General features: G+C 42.4%; 1 protein-coding gene and 1 non-coding gene across 4 annotated transcripts in view; one reads left to right on the plus strand and one right to left on the minus strand.

Moving 5' to 3' along the window:
- SHROOM3 (shroom family member 3) overlaps positions 1 to 17,784 on the plus strand; it is a 322,616-nt gene that overhangs the window by 62,787 nt on the left and 242,045 nt on the right. The gene's annotated exons all lie outside the window — the stretch shown is intronic.
- LOC136407355 (small nucleolar RNA SNORA3/SNORA45 family) lies at positions 13,511 to 13,639 on the minus strand. Its single transcript, XR_010751900.1, has one exon. It is a non-coding gene; the product is annotated as a small nucleolar RNA SNORA3/SNORA45 family (small nucleolar RNA).

The raw sequence follows: 17,784 nt of genomic DNA on the forward strand, positions 1-17,784 counted from the left end.
ATCCCCTTGCTTTCCACACCCTAACATGCCTGCTTTAGAGGTCATAGCCTTTGCAGGGTGCTAGGGGATTGAGGGACAGAGAGGAAAAATGCTAAACCTTAGAATTGGATAGCCTTTTTGGAAGCCACTACCCAAATTGCCTCCAAAATGAGTGGGCGAGGGGAGGAGAAGGCAAAGCTAACACGACCCCAAAGAGCTTGGGGTGGGGTGAGCACCACAACGAACACTGAGTTGTAATCACCCTGACAATTTCATGAGGTATGCCCAGGGAGGGAGAATTAGCAGAAAACTCTATAAGGGTCTAATCAAGACTTGAATTCTTACTAACTGGGGAGAGCTTTATGGAAGTACGAAGGTGAAAAATGGTTAATGTTTTGCTAAAATTCAGGAAGAAGGTGGATCAGATAATAACTGACTTCCATGGAAGTTTCATAAAAGTACCCCAAACCATTGAGCGCACCCACTTCTGTGTGAGTAAGTCCTATAAAATGCTTGACTGCATGTTACCTACCTCAGGCCAGCCTGGTGCTCAGTGGCCTCGGCCGATGCTGGGCTCCCAGCTCCCATGTGGGGAGCTGTGTCAGACTCATTCTGGATTGCCCTTGACTTTGGGGACCTTCTGTGGAAGTGAGGTACTGTTGGGCCTTTCATGGTTCCCTAGTGGCCGTTAGCATGTATGGGTTAGCTCTGAAAGATAGAGAACCCCTGGTAAACAAGGAAAAGCTGTTCACACTGCCTGTGGAAGGTGCGACACAGTGCTTGTTATCTCACTGGTCACGTTCTCAGGTAGTTGCTTCAAGGGGGAGGGGAGAGAGCTGGGTAATTGCTGATATAAAGCCTTTCAAAGAAAATGACTTCATTGTCATTAGGAAACACTCACCGAGATAAATCTTTGTCCTTCCCTGGTAGACACTAAGAAAATGCTGAAGATAAGGGGGAAGTTAGGAGGACCTGAGACTTTGCTTTTTCTTATCTGAGTCAGACATTGATCTTTAAAAACAATGATACATTACTATATAGTCACTAACTTATTTCAAATGTTCTGCTGCTACAGTTCCTGGAGTAAGAGTAGAACCCTTGAATTTATTGAGCACCAATGATTAAAAATCAATCAAAAGCTAATGGGAAGCAAGAGGCAACTTAATGGACTTTTAAAAATTTTTCTAAAAGCCATTCACTGGTTAAATACGTAAGGAAAAAATATAAACTATAGTAACATTTGCATACACTTTGAAGTTCCACAAAAAGTAGAACGTAGAGTTACCATACAACCAGGAGGTCTACTCGTAGATGTATACCCAAGAGAAATAAGGACATACATCCACACAAACATTTATGAGAATGATCATAACATAACTTTTGTGATATTTAAAAAGTGGGGATACCCAGATATCCATTAATTGATCATGGATAAACTAAATGTGGTATAACCAGACAATGGAATATTATTCAGTCATAAAAAGGAGTGATATGTGCTACAACATGGAGAAACCTTGAAAACATGATTATAAATGAAAAAAGCCAGACACAAAACACCACATATTATGTGATTCCATTTATATGAAATGTCCAGAGACAAATTCACAGAGATGGGAATACTGTGGATAGTGGTTGCCAGCTGCTGGCTGTAGGGGAGAACGGGGAGTGACTGCTAATGGATGTGGAAGGCTCTGCTGGAGTGATGAGAATGTTCTGATATCAGACAGTGGTGATGGTTGCTCAATAATGTGAATATATTAAAAACCACTGAATTGTACAGTTAGGGTACATTTTATGGTATGTGAATTATATTACAATAAAATATGAAGCCTGAAGCTTTATTCAAGAAATACGTTACAGCTTTACCTGTGGTGGCGCAGTGGATAAAGCATTGACCTGGAAATGCTGAGGTCGCCGGTTCGAAACCCTGGGCTTGCCTGGTCAAGGCACATATGGGAGTTGATGCTTCCAGCTCCTCCCCCATTCTCTCTTTCTGTCTCTCTCTCTCTCTCCTCTCTAAAAATGAATAAATAAAATAAAAAATAAAAAAAATTTTTTTTAAAAGAAAAGAAATATGTTACATATTTAAAATATAACCCAATTATAATAAAAAATGAAGTATGGGGGAAGACAAAAAGACAATGAAGAAAGAAAGAAAACAACTTGGTACAAGAAAGAAAATGAGAACAAAAGAAGAAAAAGGAAGGCAGAGTCCATGATTTTTGATACAAAAGAACATTTCTAGTTCTCTGAGGGTTCTTTGGGCCCTATTACCTACTTATTATTGCCTTTTGAACTTCTAATTAACAAGATGACCATTGCTTTCAGGCCTTTTGATTGTTCTTTGCCCTTAAAATCCTCAGTTGCTTGGTTTTAATTCCAACAGAATTAATGACCTGAGGATGTCACATTTGTCTTGGTTTGCAGTATCAGTCAGCGACCAGAGCTGGATGTTACATCTAACAATCACGTCAACTCAAGCTGAGACTGGTCTAGATAAAGGTTCTCCGTTGCCACATTTAATTTCGTTATTTATGGTCATGCTGGGATGCTCAATAGCTGGTCTTTCTTCTGACCTAGGATAGACTTATCAGTCTCCCCCAACTATTAAAACTTGAAGAGATGAGTAATATAAATAAGGTCTTGGACATGAACTGCTCTTGACTTATTCTCAAACAACAGATGGGCAGAAAGCTTAGCTTATTGCCATAGGGCCTGGTATAAAATATGATAATGTGTAAGTCACTTCTAATAATCAGAAATGTTAGTCTATACTGAGTGAAAGACAACGAGAGAGCTCAGGAAGGATGCCAGTGGAAACTGTGGAAACCAGCAGTAGACTGAGAGGGATGTGAGATCTGATATGTCTTAGAGGTCACAGAGTCTTCCCTCTTGTTCAGCCTCTCCAGTCAGTCAATCACCAAGGCTGCTGATTTTGCCTCCTACTATTACCCAAATTTCTTTCTTTTTCTTCATCTTTTCTCTCACTCATTCTCACTTCGTCTCTAGCCTGGTCAATTATAATAGCTTTGTAAAAAGTTTCCTAGTTTCTAATCTTACCCTTACCCCCTAAAATCCATCCTTCACATTATGAAAGTGATATTTCTGAAGTCCAAATCATACCATGTTCCTGCCGCATTAGTTATCTGTGTTGAAATCAGATGAAGCTATGAGCAGAGATGCTTATAGGGTAAGGACTGGGGTTCTCTTGTGAGGCCATCAGACTTTGCCTTACCTGAGCCCTGTCCTGGGAACCTGGAGAAATCTCTGCACTGAATGGCCTGTTACTTGACATTATCCAGTAACAACACTTTGGTAATAATATAGGGAGAAAAAAAGAGAATGATTTCTAAAAATACGAAACCAAGACTGTCAGCTAATAGATATTTTGCAATAAGCACAGCACAGCAATACAAAGTCCTGGCCCACATGCCTAGTGCCGGTCCCTGGGGCAAGGCCAGTCAGTGAGCGCAGGGGAGTTTCATCTCTAGTTCTGGTTCTCTAAGTTTCAGGTCCTGAGTTCTTTAATAAATTACAGCTGCTCCCCTCAGGTCCAGCCCCACTCCCATGAACACAGGGGAAGTCTGTGAAAAAAGTTTTATAGGAGGCTTGGGAACATCCTCTGAACTAGCCGAAGGATCGAACTTAGTGCCCAAAGGACCATTCCATGGGTAGCAGTAAAGTTTCTTCTAAGCGACAACTGCGTGCTCTGCTCTGCTATCAAAGGAGTCTGAGCTTTGATAAGTACACAGTGCCTGCCATGGGCACAGGTGGGGAAGAGTCTGTGTATTTGCCCATCCCAGACCACACCCTTTGTTGTCCAGGAACTGACGAGTCACCCCAGTTTACTCAAGTGGGCATTGAATGGGTGTAGGCAAATTCTCTGGACTTATAAAGACAGAATGTCTTGAGAGGCCCACTCAGCAGTACAGCTGCCTCCCAAGTACAGCACATACCTAACCCTGCAGGCCCAGGGAACTGTTCTCAGCTCTGCTAGTCTACGCTCTGCTTGGGTGACTTCTCAAAATTCCTGTCTAGCTAGCTTGTCATTTTTTTGGATGATATGTTGATTGAGAGATAAGGTTTAGAATTCTTGCCCATACAAATGAAATTTAAAGAATTTCTCTTGGTTGAGTTGCTGACTTACTAGAGAATTCTTAGTGTTTTGAAGGGAGGGAGCATTAAGGTTACAGTCAGTGGCTGAGGTTATCTTGGAAATTTTTTAAACATTATGGGATCGGTTCTGCTAATTCCCAGATCAATGAGGGTTTATGTGTGCTAGCAGAGAGAGGAAAATACCAGATGTCTGCAGTGTAGGACTGAGGCCATAACTTGTCATCATGTGACCTTGGACCACTCACTGAACCAATGCCTTCTAGCTGTGCCACCTGTAAAAAGATGTGCGTTGAATAATCTACTAGCTGCCTTGCTGGGACATTGTGGCCACAACAGAGCAATGCTGCAGAAGTCGGACAGAAGGCTTTTTTCTTCAAAGTCAATGCTATAAATTGTTTATGATAAATTTCTTTAATTTATTTAATATTTTAAAATCCAGGAGGACAGCTCTTAAAATGGGAGATTTATTTAAGTTATAAGGAAATACCTACTCAAATCATTCTCAGAAATTACAAGATGATTATTTTGATTTTGTGTGTGTTTGTATGTATTCCTAGTGAAGAGTAAGAGCTAGACTCTTAAGAATAAATACCAAATTATCTCAATTTCTGATAAATAAGGGGGAGGGAGAACCAATGAACCTATTATAGGTATTTTGGGGAGGCTCAAACCTCAAGACAGGGACTACGTGTATTCATTTGTACAGTCTACTCCATTCCACAGCAGCATAATAACAGGCACTCAGTAAATGTTGTTGTGGTTAATGAGAGCCTTTTCTGATGACTTTGAAAGACAGAGACAAAGGCAGAATGAGTTCTCACTGAGGCACGGGGTTTTATTTCATACCCACCCTTCCTTCCTTCCTTCCTTCCTTCCTTCCTTCCTTCCTTCCTTCCTTCCTTCCTTCCCTCCCTCCCTCCCTCCCTCCCTCCTTCCCTCCTTCCTTCCTTCCTTTTCCCTCCCTCCTTCCCTCCCTCCCTCCCTCCCTCCCTCCCTCCCTCCCTCCCTCCCTCAATCCCTCTCTGCCTCTCTTTTTACATACTATGAATGATTTGAAAGGATTTACTCTTCATAGTTGGAGGGCTCTATGGAGCCTGTCTGAGAATGAACATATTTTTAAACTTGTGCTGTAACAAGTGTGGGACCAGGCATCCAAGCCTATTTCTGTGTCGTCTTTCATTTGCCTAGAGATCGTTGAGATTGATACAGGTCAGAGAATCAAACTCTTGAGGGTTGTGTTAAAATTCCTTTCATTTGAAATGTCAAAAACCAAGTTAAGCAAAAGAGAAGGTATTTTTTTGTTTTTTTTATATATATTTTTTATTCATTTTAGAGAGGAAAGGGAGAGACAGAGGAGAGGCAGAAGCGGGGGAGGAGCTGGAAGCATCAACTCCCATATGTGCCTTGACCAGGCAAGCCCAGGGTTTCGAACCGGTGATCTCAGCATTTCCAGGTCAACGCTTTATCCACTGCACCACCACAGGTCAGGCGAGAAGGTATTTTTTTGGATCACCACAGAAAGGGCAGGGGCATGCTCACCCTAGAGACTATTAGGCCTGGGATGAGAACGGAACCGGGAACCCTCTCTTCGTCTCTCAACACTGCCTTTCTCTGATTGTTGTGTTCCTTCAACCCACAGACTGAGAACTGCTCTCAGGTTGCAAGTACAGAAATCCCAGGGGAGGCTTCTGATTGGACCTGCTCAGGTCATGGGCCTGCCCATGTGTCCAGTGAGGCACTAGGACTGGTGGCACCCTGGAATCACTGACTACAGTGAGGAAGGAGCAGCTCCCTCAGAAAAGGGGTGCCGTTCCCAGAAGAAAGGAGGTTGCTGGATAAACAACCCAGCGCATCTCCAGGGGCCATAGAAACCATGGACAGAGAGAGTGCTCACCAAGAAGCCCTGGTTTGCTCCTAAATGTGCAGTGGAGTGCATTCAACACCAGCAACTTCAACTCTGGGCGCTTGGATAGAGAAAAAAATAAAACAAAATAAATAGATAAAATAGATAAAAAGCAAATGAAATGTTGTAATCAATTCAGCTTGATGTTGAACTCACTGAGCCTAGGTCCTAAAATGAGAATGAGTGGGTAACAAACCTCATTGGTCTCATTGGTCTCCCAATGAACAGTTGGTCTCCCACAGAACAAATACTTCTTTTCCGTGACTGCGTGTACTGTTTAAATATATATGTGTGTTTTTCATAGGACTTGCCACTTAAATTCAAGCCAGTAAACTCAACTCCTTTATTGAGTGCTGGACCAGAAAAAGCAGAAATTTGTTTTAATGCTGAAGGGACACCGACTGTGCTGGGCTCACAAAGAGGCAATTGCCAAGTTGGTGACTTCCTAGATTTTTAAGAGCAATTTTGACTCCATATAATTTTTCCCACATAAATGAACTGATTTTAGAAATTAAACTCATAAGATAAGGTGCTTCTTCTGTTCTTGTATGTGCATCTGAGTGTATTATTCAGATGCAATCTCTTCACTGGACCTCTTTCCTGTCTGTGTGGGTGTCAGAGAGAAATGGAAAGGATGACTGATGAGTAGATATGGGAAGCACTAGGTGTGACAGACAGCAACAAAGGAGTTTTTATTTGTAAAGAGCTTTCTACATTTTAATCATTCTTTAGCATTCTGCTGTATGCTTTAGTGGGTGTAATTGATTACAGACTCACAAGGCTAGGTTCTTTTGCATCATTTAATTCGCTCTTCCATCCAATTCTTAAATCCCAAAGGATTGTCTGGGGGTGTGATTGAGTCCCCCAGTAACCTAGGACACTTCTCATTCAGAGCAAGTCTTTGATCTTCATAGAACTCTGATCAGTATAACAATGAGTCCTATCTAGTGAGCCCAATTCTGAATTCCTGTAATTTATACCCTTTAATACCCATGTGGTCTAGGAGTTACATGGAAATCATCTAATCCCTCTTGGCAGCATTTCAAGCCTTTGAAGAGACCACTTATGTCCCTACAGGTCTCCTTCCTATCCTCCCTGCTTTATTTTCACCAGTTGTTCTGATCATGATGGTGATGATGACATTAGTAAGAATAACCAACAGTTATTGGTTCTATATGATGCGTTTTTAAAGCAATTTATATATAGTAATTAACATAAATCTCCTAACATCCCCATGTTATAGATGAGGAAACTGAGGCACGGGGAGCTTAAATAATGTACCCAAAGTTCTACAGTTAGTATCTAACAGAACCTAACTCTGAACCCAGGTGTTTTGGCTCCTAAGACTTCCCTCTTAACACCATTCCTAGATGACACTCCCCTGATGTGATCCAGGTTATCCTCATCTCTGTTAGAATAACATCCACTAGTGGACACAGTGCTATAGGTGCTGTCTGTCTATGGACTGCACTTTTCTACTTAGTAAATTTCTGTTACCACCACCCAAGTTTCCCTTAGCCGCATGCTGTACCTTGTAAAAACTAAAGCAACTTTCCTTACCAGTGTCATTATGCCTGTGGCTCACTCGATGTGTGATACTAACTCAGACCAACCCAGTTAGAAGAATCACCACAGCTCTTTCCCAATATTTGGGCAACTAAAACTAGGGACCACAAATCATTGAATTCTCACTGTGTATGACAATCAACAGCTTCTGATATAGCATCTCTGGATCTGGAGTAACTTTCTATAGCTCTGTTCCACTTAGGAGAGTTGGCTAAATCATACGGCTCCACTGATATTTGATTGTGTAATAAAAGCCTTTCATTTTTTTTATATCATTTATAATCTAACATCTAACATTTCCTTTAAGAATTTGATTAAAGTTGAGTATCTTTGTAACAATATTGACTGATGATGATAGAATGTGGTGGACAGAAGCTGACTTACAGGCAACAAGCGCTGGGGTTTTCAGCAATCTGCAGGCTGTGGGTGTGTTGGAAGATAAACAGACCACTTTCAGAATTCACATTTTATACTGATGCTATCACAAACAATTAGCTAACTCAGGAAACTGTCCTAAATTGCTGAGACCGAAATTCAATATCTTGGAAGAAAGTAAATACCATTCAAGTCAATAAGACATAATTTGCTTTAGTTTTGAATGTTATATATACAGCTATTCCAAAGTTTCTAAGTTTACAGTTGAATTCTATATGTACCAGTAACACTCTGTTTGCACAACAGATTTCACATTTTAGTGCAGAACATGAACACTGTACAGGTAAGTTGGGGTGGCATAGTCACTGTGCCCAGTGATGTCCATGATTAATAAAAAGTTGCACATATTGCTAAGTTTTCAAAAAACATATTTTTTAAATGAGGAAGGGAGTTGGAGAGACAGACTCTCTATATCTTATGCGCCCTGACTGGGATCCACCCACCAACCCTCGTCTGGGGCTGATGCTCAAATCAACCGAGCTATCCTCAGAGCCAGAGGCCAACACTCAGACCAACTGAGCCACTGGTTGTAAGAGGGGAAGAGAGAGAGAAGGGGGAGAGGGAGTGGAAAAGAAGAGAAGCAGATATCACTTCTCTTGTGTGCCCTGACTAGGAATCGAACCCAGGACATCTGCATGCTGGGCCGATGCTGTATCCACTGAGCCAACTGGACAGAGCCTAATACTTTAGTTTCTATACAGACTACTGTACTTTGTAAATTCCCATTCATTCAATGAACAATTAAGTGTTCACAGGCCTATTGACAATTATTGGGACTATAGTAAGAGACAATGCTCCACCTTAATCATGTGATCAAACTTACTATTATCAATGGATATTCATAATCAAGTCAAATGTCACAGTGTGCCTACTGATGTGAGGCACTAAGAAGGACACAATAGCACCTTTGTAGTTTCTTACCAAACTTGTTTAACATGAATCTAATCATGAGGAAACAATCAGACAAATCCAAATTTGGGGGCAGTATACAAAACTGTCCTGGACTCTAAAAATTTCAAGGTCAATAAAAGAAAAAATAAGAAGAAAAAGCAGGGAACTGTTGTAATATAAGATTATAAAAACTTTTTTTTTTTTTTTTACAGAGAGAGAGATAGACAGGGACAGACAGACAGACAGACAGGAACAGAGAGATGAGAAGCATCAATCATTAGTTTTTTTTCATTGCGCGTTGCAACACCTTAGTTGTTCATTGATTGCTTTCTCATATGTGCCTTGACCGCGGGCCTTCAGCAGACTGAGTAACCCCTTGCTTGAGCCAGCGACCTTGGGCTCAAGCTGGTGAGCTTTTTTGCTCAAACCAGATGAGCCTGTGCTCAAGCTGGCGACCTCGGGGTCTCGAACCTGGGTCTTCCTCATCCCAATCCGATACTCTATCCACTGCGCCACCGCCTGGTCAGGCTAAAACATTTTAATAATATTAATAAATACAATGAATGAAACTTGATTAGATCCTGGATTTTTTTAAAAGGCTATAAAATGAACTGTTAGGACCAGTGGGAAGTTTGAATATCTACTCTATGTTATATTGTTATATATCATATCATATAGACGCTTCTATTTACATTGTATTATTTTATACTCTTTTATTAATGTAACATTTTTGGAGCATGATAAATATAATTATATAAGAGAATGTCTTTCTTTTTGGGAGACACATACTAAAGTATTAAGAGATAAGTGTCATGATATCTAAAATTGACTTTCAAATGGTTCAGTAAAAAACTTTTTGTATCTAGATTAATAGATATATTAATATCTATAAATATTTTGTATTATACTGATTTTTATATTTCACATTGATTTTATATTTTATATCACTGGCTATATTGAAAAATAACTAATATATTAATAACTAAATATATATCAATAGTTATTAACATATATTATATAATATATAGTTATGATATATTATAGTTATTAAAAATATATTGATATATTTTTTTAGTTTTCTGAGGCTGCTATACCAAATTACCACAAACTTGGTGGCTTAAAACAACAGAAATTTATTTTCTCACCATTTTGGAGGCAAGCAGTGTGAACTCGGGCTGCCGAAGGCCGTGTTTCCTCAGAAACCTGCAGGAAGGACCCTTCCTTGCCTCTTCCAGCTTCCGGAGCGTGCCAGCAATCTTTGGCATTCCCTAATTTGCAACTATATCACTCTAATCTTTGCTTTTGTCTTCACCTGATATTCTTCTCTCAGTGTGTCGCTGTCCAAATGTCTGTCTTCTTATAAAGACACCGGTTATTGGATGAGGGCTCATCCTAATCCAACATCATCTCATCTTGATGACATCTGCAAAGACCCTATTTCTGTTAAGTTTCTATTCACAAGTACTGGGTAGACATGAATACTGGGGGATACTGTTTAACTGTTTTACTTTATATAGTATATAAAGATTTTATACAGGGAGGGAGAGAGAGGGGAGAGGAAACAAGAATGCATAATGTGGCAAAATGTTAACAAATGGTGAATTTTGATGAAAAGTGTGTTTAATATACCATTCCTTCAAATTTTCTAAAGGTTTGAACTAATTCCAAGTAAAATAAAATTTTGGGAAAATGTTATATAAAGGAAGTGGTGGGGGTGGGGAGAAATGCTTTGCCCAGAAGACTATCTCCCTGTGATGAAGGGCACAGTGGAGGGACATACATCATGATGATTTCAGGGCACATGTGACAGTAACAGAGACAACAGTGCTAACTCAGGTTGGGCACATTCGGAAGGGTTTCCATGAGAAGTGAACCCAACTGAACAGAGGTTTGTAGAAAGTATAGGAGTAACTTCCGTGAGAAGTGAGCCCAAGTAACAGAGGTTTGCAGGGCGAGAGTGCACTTGGGGAGCTGCCAGCAGCCCAGAACGGTTGGAGCAAAGGGCTTGTGTGTAAGATGGTGGGAGTGGACCTGGAAAGACGCAGGAAGCATGTCATTGAGGATGCTGCCTTGAGAGAATTGGCTTTTGCCATGAGGCCAGGAGGAGCCACGGTGGGACGGTAGGCAAGGTATAACCTGAATCAATTATTGTTTGGGGGCTAAGAGTGTGGAGAAGCCTGGAGACAATCAGTTGAGAGCCTGGTGGGACGAGCCAGAGAAGAAACGAGAGGCATCGAGGACGGTAGGGTTTTTGAGAGCTGTGAAGACGCTAAAATGGAAAGGGCTGGGCTGCTGACCTGATGGAGAGGTCGTGGAAGGGGGAGGAAGAAGGAGGCCTAATTGGTGCAGCCTTCCCTGCAGGGACGCAGGAGGAAGTGAAGGCAGGGTGCAGGCAGAGGGGGGAGGGGCCGCAGGCTGTGCTCAGTTTGGAAGGAAGTGCTGACCTCGGAGGGCAGGTGGAGGGCCTCAGGAGGTGACCCGAAACCCAGGAAGCAGACCCGGCCTGCTGTCTCCTGCATATATTGGTGTGGAGTGAGATCACGGATTTTGAGACTTCCCACCTAGAGTATAGACAGAGGGAAGACTGTGGTTACAAGAAAAGACTGGGGATGGAACCCTGGAAAGGAGGGCAAAAGGACACGGCCCGGCCAAGGGGACCAAGGAGAACTGGACAGAGAGGGCAGGAACTTGAAAATCTGACATCTTAAAGATGGTGGCCCCCTTTGCACATGATCCTCCTGCCACCACAGGAAAGAAATAGGAGAATGTGGAAGAGCAGGCCTCTGGAGGAAGTCTCGGGTACGCTTGACGCCATGCATGACAGCGGCTTTCCATGACGTATTCGGAGTCTCTGGCAGGTTATTTTTAACTCCCACCTTGCAAAGTCAATGTTTGTGTTTTGATCATTGTCCTGTCCAGTGGCTTGTTCTAAGCTCCAACCTGGGAGGTTACTGTGCAAGCCCGGGAGGGCGATGCGAGAGAGAAACTGGGCGAGTGAAATGTAATGATCCTGTGGCCACCAGCCTTGATATCCATGACAGATCAAACAGTCGGTGTGCATCGTGTTCCACTGCTTGCATCACCGGGTCATGAGTTGTCAGTGGAATTTGTGGAATGGATTGTTCTCTTGGAGTCACCCAATATCCCTGAACAATGGGAGCACACATTCCTAGTTTTATGTAAGAGCTAATAAAGAATGTTCCATCCACCTGATCAGAAGCAGGGAGCAATCGCAGAAGCCCGCCTGCCTGCCTGCCTTCTCTCTCTTCCCTCTCCTCCTCCTCTTCTTTATTTTTTTCCCTTTCTCTTTAAGGAAGGAGAAACAGGGAGGGAAGGAAAAGAAAGGTAGACCCATTGTGCAGAAGTCACTAGAGAAGGGTGCCACAGGGTGGAGGGAAGATAAATGTGAGATATGGGGAATAAGGATACTCCGGGTTTTTCACTGCACAGGCTCTATTTTTCTTTCTTTGAATATTCTTGTAGAATAAAGGTACCAAAGTATGAGGTGACTACTGAGAGGCCCTACCTTACTCATACGGTGAGATTTAGGAGCTGAGAAAGTCCTCTTCTCCAACCGCAACATTTCAGGGGGGTTCGGTAGCACAGAGCACAATAAAGAGACCGGTCGACTCAGCACTGGGAAGTTCAGAGCAATGGTTTCAGTGTCTGTGTGATTCAGTAACTCGCCAGAGGTCTTTATACAGTGTCAATTTCAAACTGAGGCCGGCTCCGTGTTTCAGTGTTCACATCCAGACAGGGAGATCTGTCCTTCGTGCTGGCTGGCTTGCCGGTAACCAACCCCTCTGGTCCGGGAATTGTCAGGGGCCAGACTGGCGGAGGCTCACCCTGGAGATGTAGTCACCACGGACACAAGGAAGGAAGGGTGCAGTGGCTACTGGGCCGCAGACCGCAGTGCCTGCTGCTACAGCTCCTCAAGAGTTCCTTCAAGTTCCTGCGCTGAGGATTAAAACTTCCTTAGAAGGGCTTTAAGCCTCTCATTCTGAGGTTTGAGATAGAACTGAAATAGTTAACAGTGAATTTACACTGAAATGTGTTGACAGAGTAAATGTTTATTGTCACAAATGTCAAGTGAGCTAAAGTAATTTCATTTCTCTATAATGGAATTAAGTGAACTTGTGACCCCCAATTTCTACTTGGCAATGGAAAACTCAATCTTTTAAACAAATTTAATTACTTCTGGTTTAAAACTCAGTATTTTTTTAAAGCATTTGTTATCATTTAAATAACCTTTCTCCATGTGACTTCAAGCCACCAGGACATGCACCCCATCCCCCACCCCAACCCCTCCATACACCCTTAATCTTCTCAGTTCTTCTGCTGAGGAATTTGGTCTTCAGCATGACAGTCTGCTTTGGGGGCCTTTTCTTCTCCAGAACTCGGTTGTAGCCCTAGGAGGACAGAAGAAAGGGTTTATATACATTCACACACACACACACACACACACACACACACACACACACACACACATACATATGTGTAAATATATATTATATGTACATGTATCTACTTATACTATTGCACGGCAGATACCAACTCCAACTCCCTGGTGGGTATGAGGAGAGATGCCTGCCAACCCTCTCCACCTAGGAGTCAACAAGGGCATGCTTCTGATCTGGGCACTGCAGGAACCCTGATTCCCTTCTCTGGTTAATCAAGACCAGCGGGTTCTCTCTGAAAGCTCTAGCAACCAGGACAAGAGCTGTGTCAGGATCTGACTCCAGTCTCAGGGAACCTAATCCTTCTTGAGTAAATTTTTAGCTAATTTAAGATTCTTCTCCTACTCCTCCCCCCCACCTTTTTTTAAACCATCTTCCTAAGGATGGTGTCAGTTCCTGACATTCTTATGTACAATCGTAACGTTTAAGGAGTGGGCAACTGTGAGCTCCTTGTAAGGAGGCCTCTTCTGAGCTGGCTTTGGCCTTTGGCGACCGTCCTCACTGCCACCCACTGCTGATATCCATTGGAAACCTTGCCCTTTGGCTTCCAGATCCCCACACATTTAGGGCAGAGAATTCCCAGTCCACTGGCTTTCCCTGAGCCAGACACCCGGCTGGTCGTGTAGGGGAATGGTGAAGGAAGCTGTGGGAAATGTCTGCTGCTCTTCCTCGCTGCTCTGATGCTGCAGCACGCGGGGGTGGAGGCGGTGGGTCTATGTCAGATGGTCTCCGGCTTGACCTACCCCGGGGCCATTGCCCGTCCCGTTGGCACAGGGCTCTCTGTGAGACTACCTGCTGTGGGATCCTTGAGGGGGAGTGGAGACACAGTCCTCCTGCTCTGGGATTCTCCAACCCTCCTGGGGGTTTCCATCACCCCTGCCCCCAGGGTCTGGACTTTCCATTAGCCACCCTGACCGATGACTTACTTTCTTGCTCCTCTTTTTGCTTTTCTTCCAGCCCAGTGAAGATTTTAAAAAATAATAATTTCTCTGTCTCATTTGAAGGGAGGGGTGAAGTTTACATAATTTTCATTCTTATGAATCTCTTGGTTGTGGCAAGAACCCTAAAACTTAGGTTTTTGGGGTTTTTTTAAAGATTTTATTTATTGGTTTTACAGAGAGAGGCGGGAGAGTGGAGTGAGAAATATCAACTCATAGTTGCTTCACTCCAGTTGTTTATTGATTGCTGGTCATATGTGCCTTGACCGGGCAAATCCAGGGTTTTGAACTGGTGACCTCAGAGTCCCAGGTCAGTGCTTTATCCACTGTGCCATCACAGGCTAGGCTACAGCTTATTTATTTTACTCTAGATCTGGACATTGACTGCAGTCATGTGATTTGGAACAATTTTTCTCAGCTTTAGCAATACAATAGAACTTTCTCACACATTGAATGGTATGGTCCACTTGGGCTTGTTATGTACTAACTTTGTTCCTGGAAACATTTGACACAATTTCCCCTTTGTTGGGGCTCCTCATTAATTCTTTTGAGGTGAGCAGTGAGTGACATGTAGAGATCTGATACCCACTTTTTTACTTCAGAGATTCTAATTTTTAACATTAAAAAAAGATCTTATTTGAAAAAGTCACTTCTTGCAAGGCAAATGGGAAAGCATTTAGGCAAATGATAACTGTCTCTGCTGTCCTTCCATGCTTAACTGAGAGTAAACCCACTGACACGGGTGAGGTTTCCTTAGTATTGGAACCTGTGTGCGGTCTGTCATCCTTAGTAGATTTAGCTGCTTTTTCTCTTTTCTCAGTGGACATTGAATCTGACATTCTACATGAGTGAGCAATCAGCACGAGATCAAAACTATATCCTGGATGAGAAAACCCCAGAGAAATGTTTTGTCTTCAGGTAGAGGGACAGAGCACACGAGACCTTTAATTCTCACACCCGTGTAAGCTTTGGAGAAACAGAACGTGGAGCAGAGCGGACCAGATTAACAAGGGACACTGGATACAAAGCCCTTCTCGTCTCCTTGTCTGCATCCGTAGACAGGGATAGTAACACAGGGGAGGTGGACACTGACCAGCTGGTCTTTGGAGGAATATCCTCCTGACCAATTCCTCTGTGGACTCAGATGCATAAAAAGGAAAATTGCCAAGGAAGATATTTGCTTTCCCAGATTTCCCTGTGGAACAATAAGTTATCCTAAAACAGTGACTTCCAATTTTTAAGTACTAATTTCAATTTATGGTTGGGAGTCCATGGATGCACCGGACTGACCCCCAACACATTCAATCTGTGAGAAAGAACAAGACTGTGTGCATTGCTCTTTAACATTTTATATAGAGGACTTGAGCATCTGTGGATTTGGATATCCCCAGGGGGTCCTGGGACCAATCTCCTGCAGATTCTTAGAGAAGACTGTGGTTGAGGTTTAGGGGAGTCAAAGTTGTATGTGGATTTTTGACGGCATGGGAGTTGGTGAGCCTGACCCCCGCGTTGTTCATTAGTCAAACATATAGTAATAAATATGCTGTTTACTTGGTTTTGCAATTTTGACCTCCAACATCCTCTCACTCAGAGAGTACATAGAGTAGAATCTTTCTACAATGTAGCCAATGAGTTGACAACACTTCCATTAAAACATTAGTCAAATGGTGACCTTAACACTCTGATTGGTACCCAATAAAGTGAGGGTTTGGCCACGTCCTAACACCAGCATCATGGAAAAACTCAGCTATATCTACTCTTCAAATGAAGACAAATATTAGAAAATTCATTCTGTGGAGAAGTTTGTGAGAATTTCAGAACACCATGCAAATAATTTGTACACCACAGTAAAAAGTCGTGGTTAATAGCACGGTTCTTGTAAGTTCCAGTCTCTGTTAGAATCTCAGCTCAGCCCACTCTCTTAACCCCAGCAAGATATTCAACCCTGTCCATCCCTGGGCTTTCTCCCCATTGTAAACACACCTGTGCCTAAAGGTTGCTCCTATCAGGTTTCAAGGGGATGCTATGATGGGAAAAAGATTTGAAAGACAATCATAATCTGAGCTTCTGCATCTATCAGCTATAATTGTATTTTCCTAATGGGGATGGCTTAGGGATTAAATGTAGGTGCCCCCAAAGTGTTCAGTGCAGCATCTAGTAAGCGAGTACTAAATGACAGTGTGTTCTGACCACACAGCCCTTGGCCAGCCACCCAATTCTGCTAGAGCTTGGAAAATGTCTAGAAGATAATTACCTCCCACTTCTTTGCAGAGAAATCCTGAAAGCCATGAGCAAAGCCATCAAATAAATAATTCCTTTCCAGGGAGGCCAGTGATGATGACCATTGGAACCAATCTCACCTCTCTCTGCCAGCTTGCTCTCTGAAGCCTTTTTTTCTTTTACAGTAAGTTGCTGAAAAGTGTAAATGCTTCAGTCTCCTTTCCCACTGAGAATGAAATAATTTCCTCCTATTTGAGAGCCTGCTGCCTGACCTGTGGTGGTGCAGTGGATAAAGTACTGACCTGGAACACTGAGGTCACTGGTTCGATACCCCAGGCTTGCCTGATCAAGGCACATATAGAAGTTGATGCTTCCTGCTCCTCTCCCCCCTCTCTCTCTTTCTCTCTCTCCTCTCTTTTCAAAAATGAATAAATAAAATCCTATATATATATATATGGATTTTAAAATAATAATTATTACTCATGTAGAATGTCAGATTCAATGTCTACTGAGAAAAGAGAAAAAGCAGCTAAATCTACTGAGGATGACAGAACCGCACACAGGTTCCAATCCTAAGGAAACCCCACCCGTGTCAGTGGGTTTACTCTCAGTTAAGCATGGAAGGACAGCAGAGACAGTTATCATTTGCTCCTAAATGCTTTCCCATTTGCCTTGCAAGAAATAACTTTTTCAAATAAGATTATTGTTTTAAAATCCAATATTATATATATGTATATGAGAGCCTGCTGTGGTTCTCTTCCAACACACAGGAAGAGTCAGAGCCAAGATTTTTTTTTCCCCTTATGTAGCAGTTCTTGATGAGCTCTCTTTTTTTTTTCATTTTTCTATGGACACCTGGTAATAATTGACTTTACTATACTGTGCTTACTGGAGGGGCATGTATATTAAGGTCAGAGAGGTGGCAAAAATGTCTATAACAAGCAGAATCAGAGTTAGATTGAAATTAGGTTTTAGACACTTAAAAAACCTAAGAGAAGTTTAGTGATTTCCCAGAGAACCCAAAGACAGATGTCACTGAAGTCAGAAACCATTGTTCTCATCACTCTAATGCCTGTTTCCAGGCTGTTCCCACCTGTCCCCAAGGGGCAGACTGCTCCAGTAGCTCAGGAGGTAGATGACTGTGGGCAAAAGTGGAGGCAAAGAGTCTCTGGGCATCATCTTAGAGGAGACTGGTGTGGAAAAGCCGAGAATGAGCTCACAACTGGTACAGAATGTCTAAAAGCAACACATCCTGTCAAGGTTTCCTATTTAAAAAACA

This window comes from Saccopteryx leptura, chromosome 5, assembly GCF_036850995.1.
Source record: "Saccopteryx leptura isolate mSacLep1 chromosome 5, mSacLep1_pri_phased_curated, whole genome shotgun sequence".
NCBI lineage: Eukaryota > Metazoa > Chordata > Mammalia > Chiroptera > Emballonuridae > Saccopteryx > Saccopteryx leptura.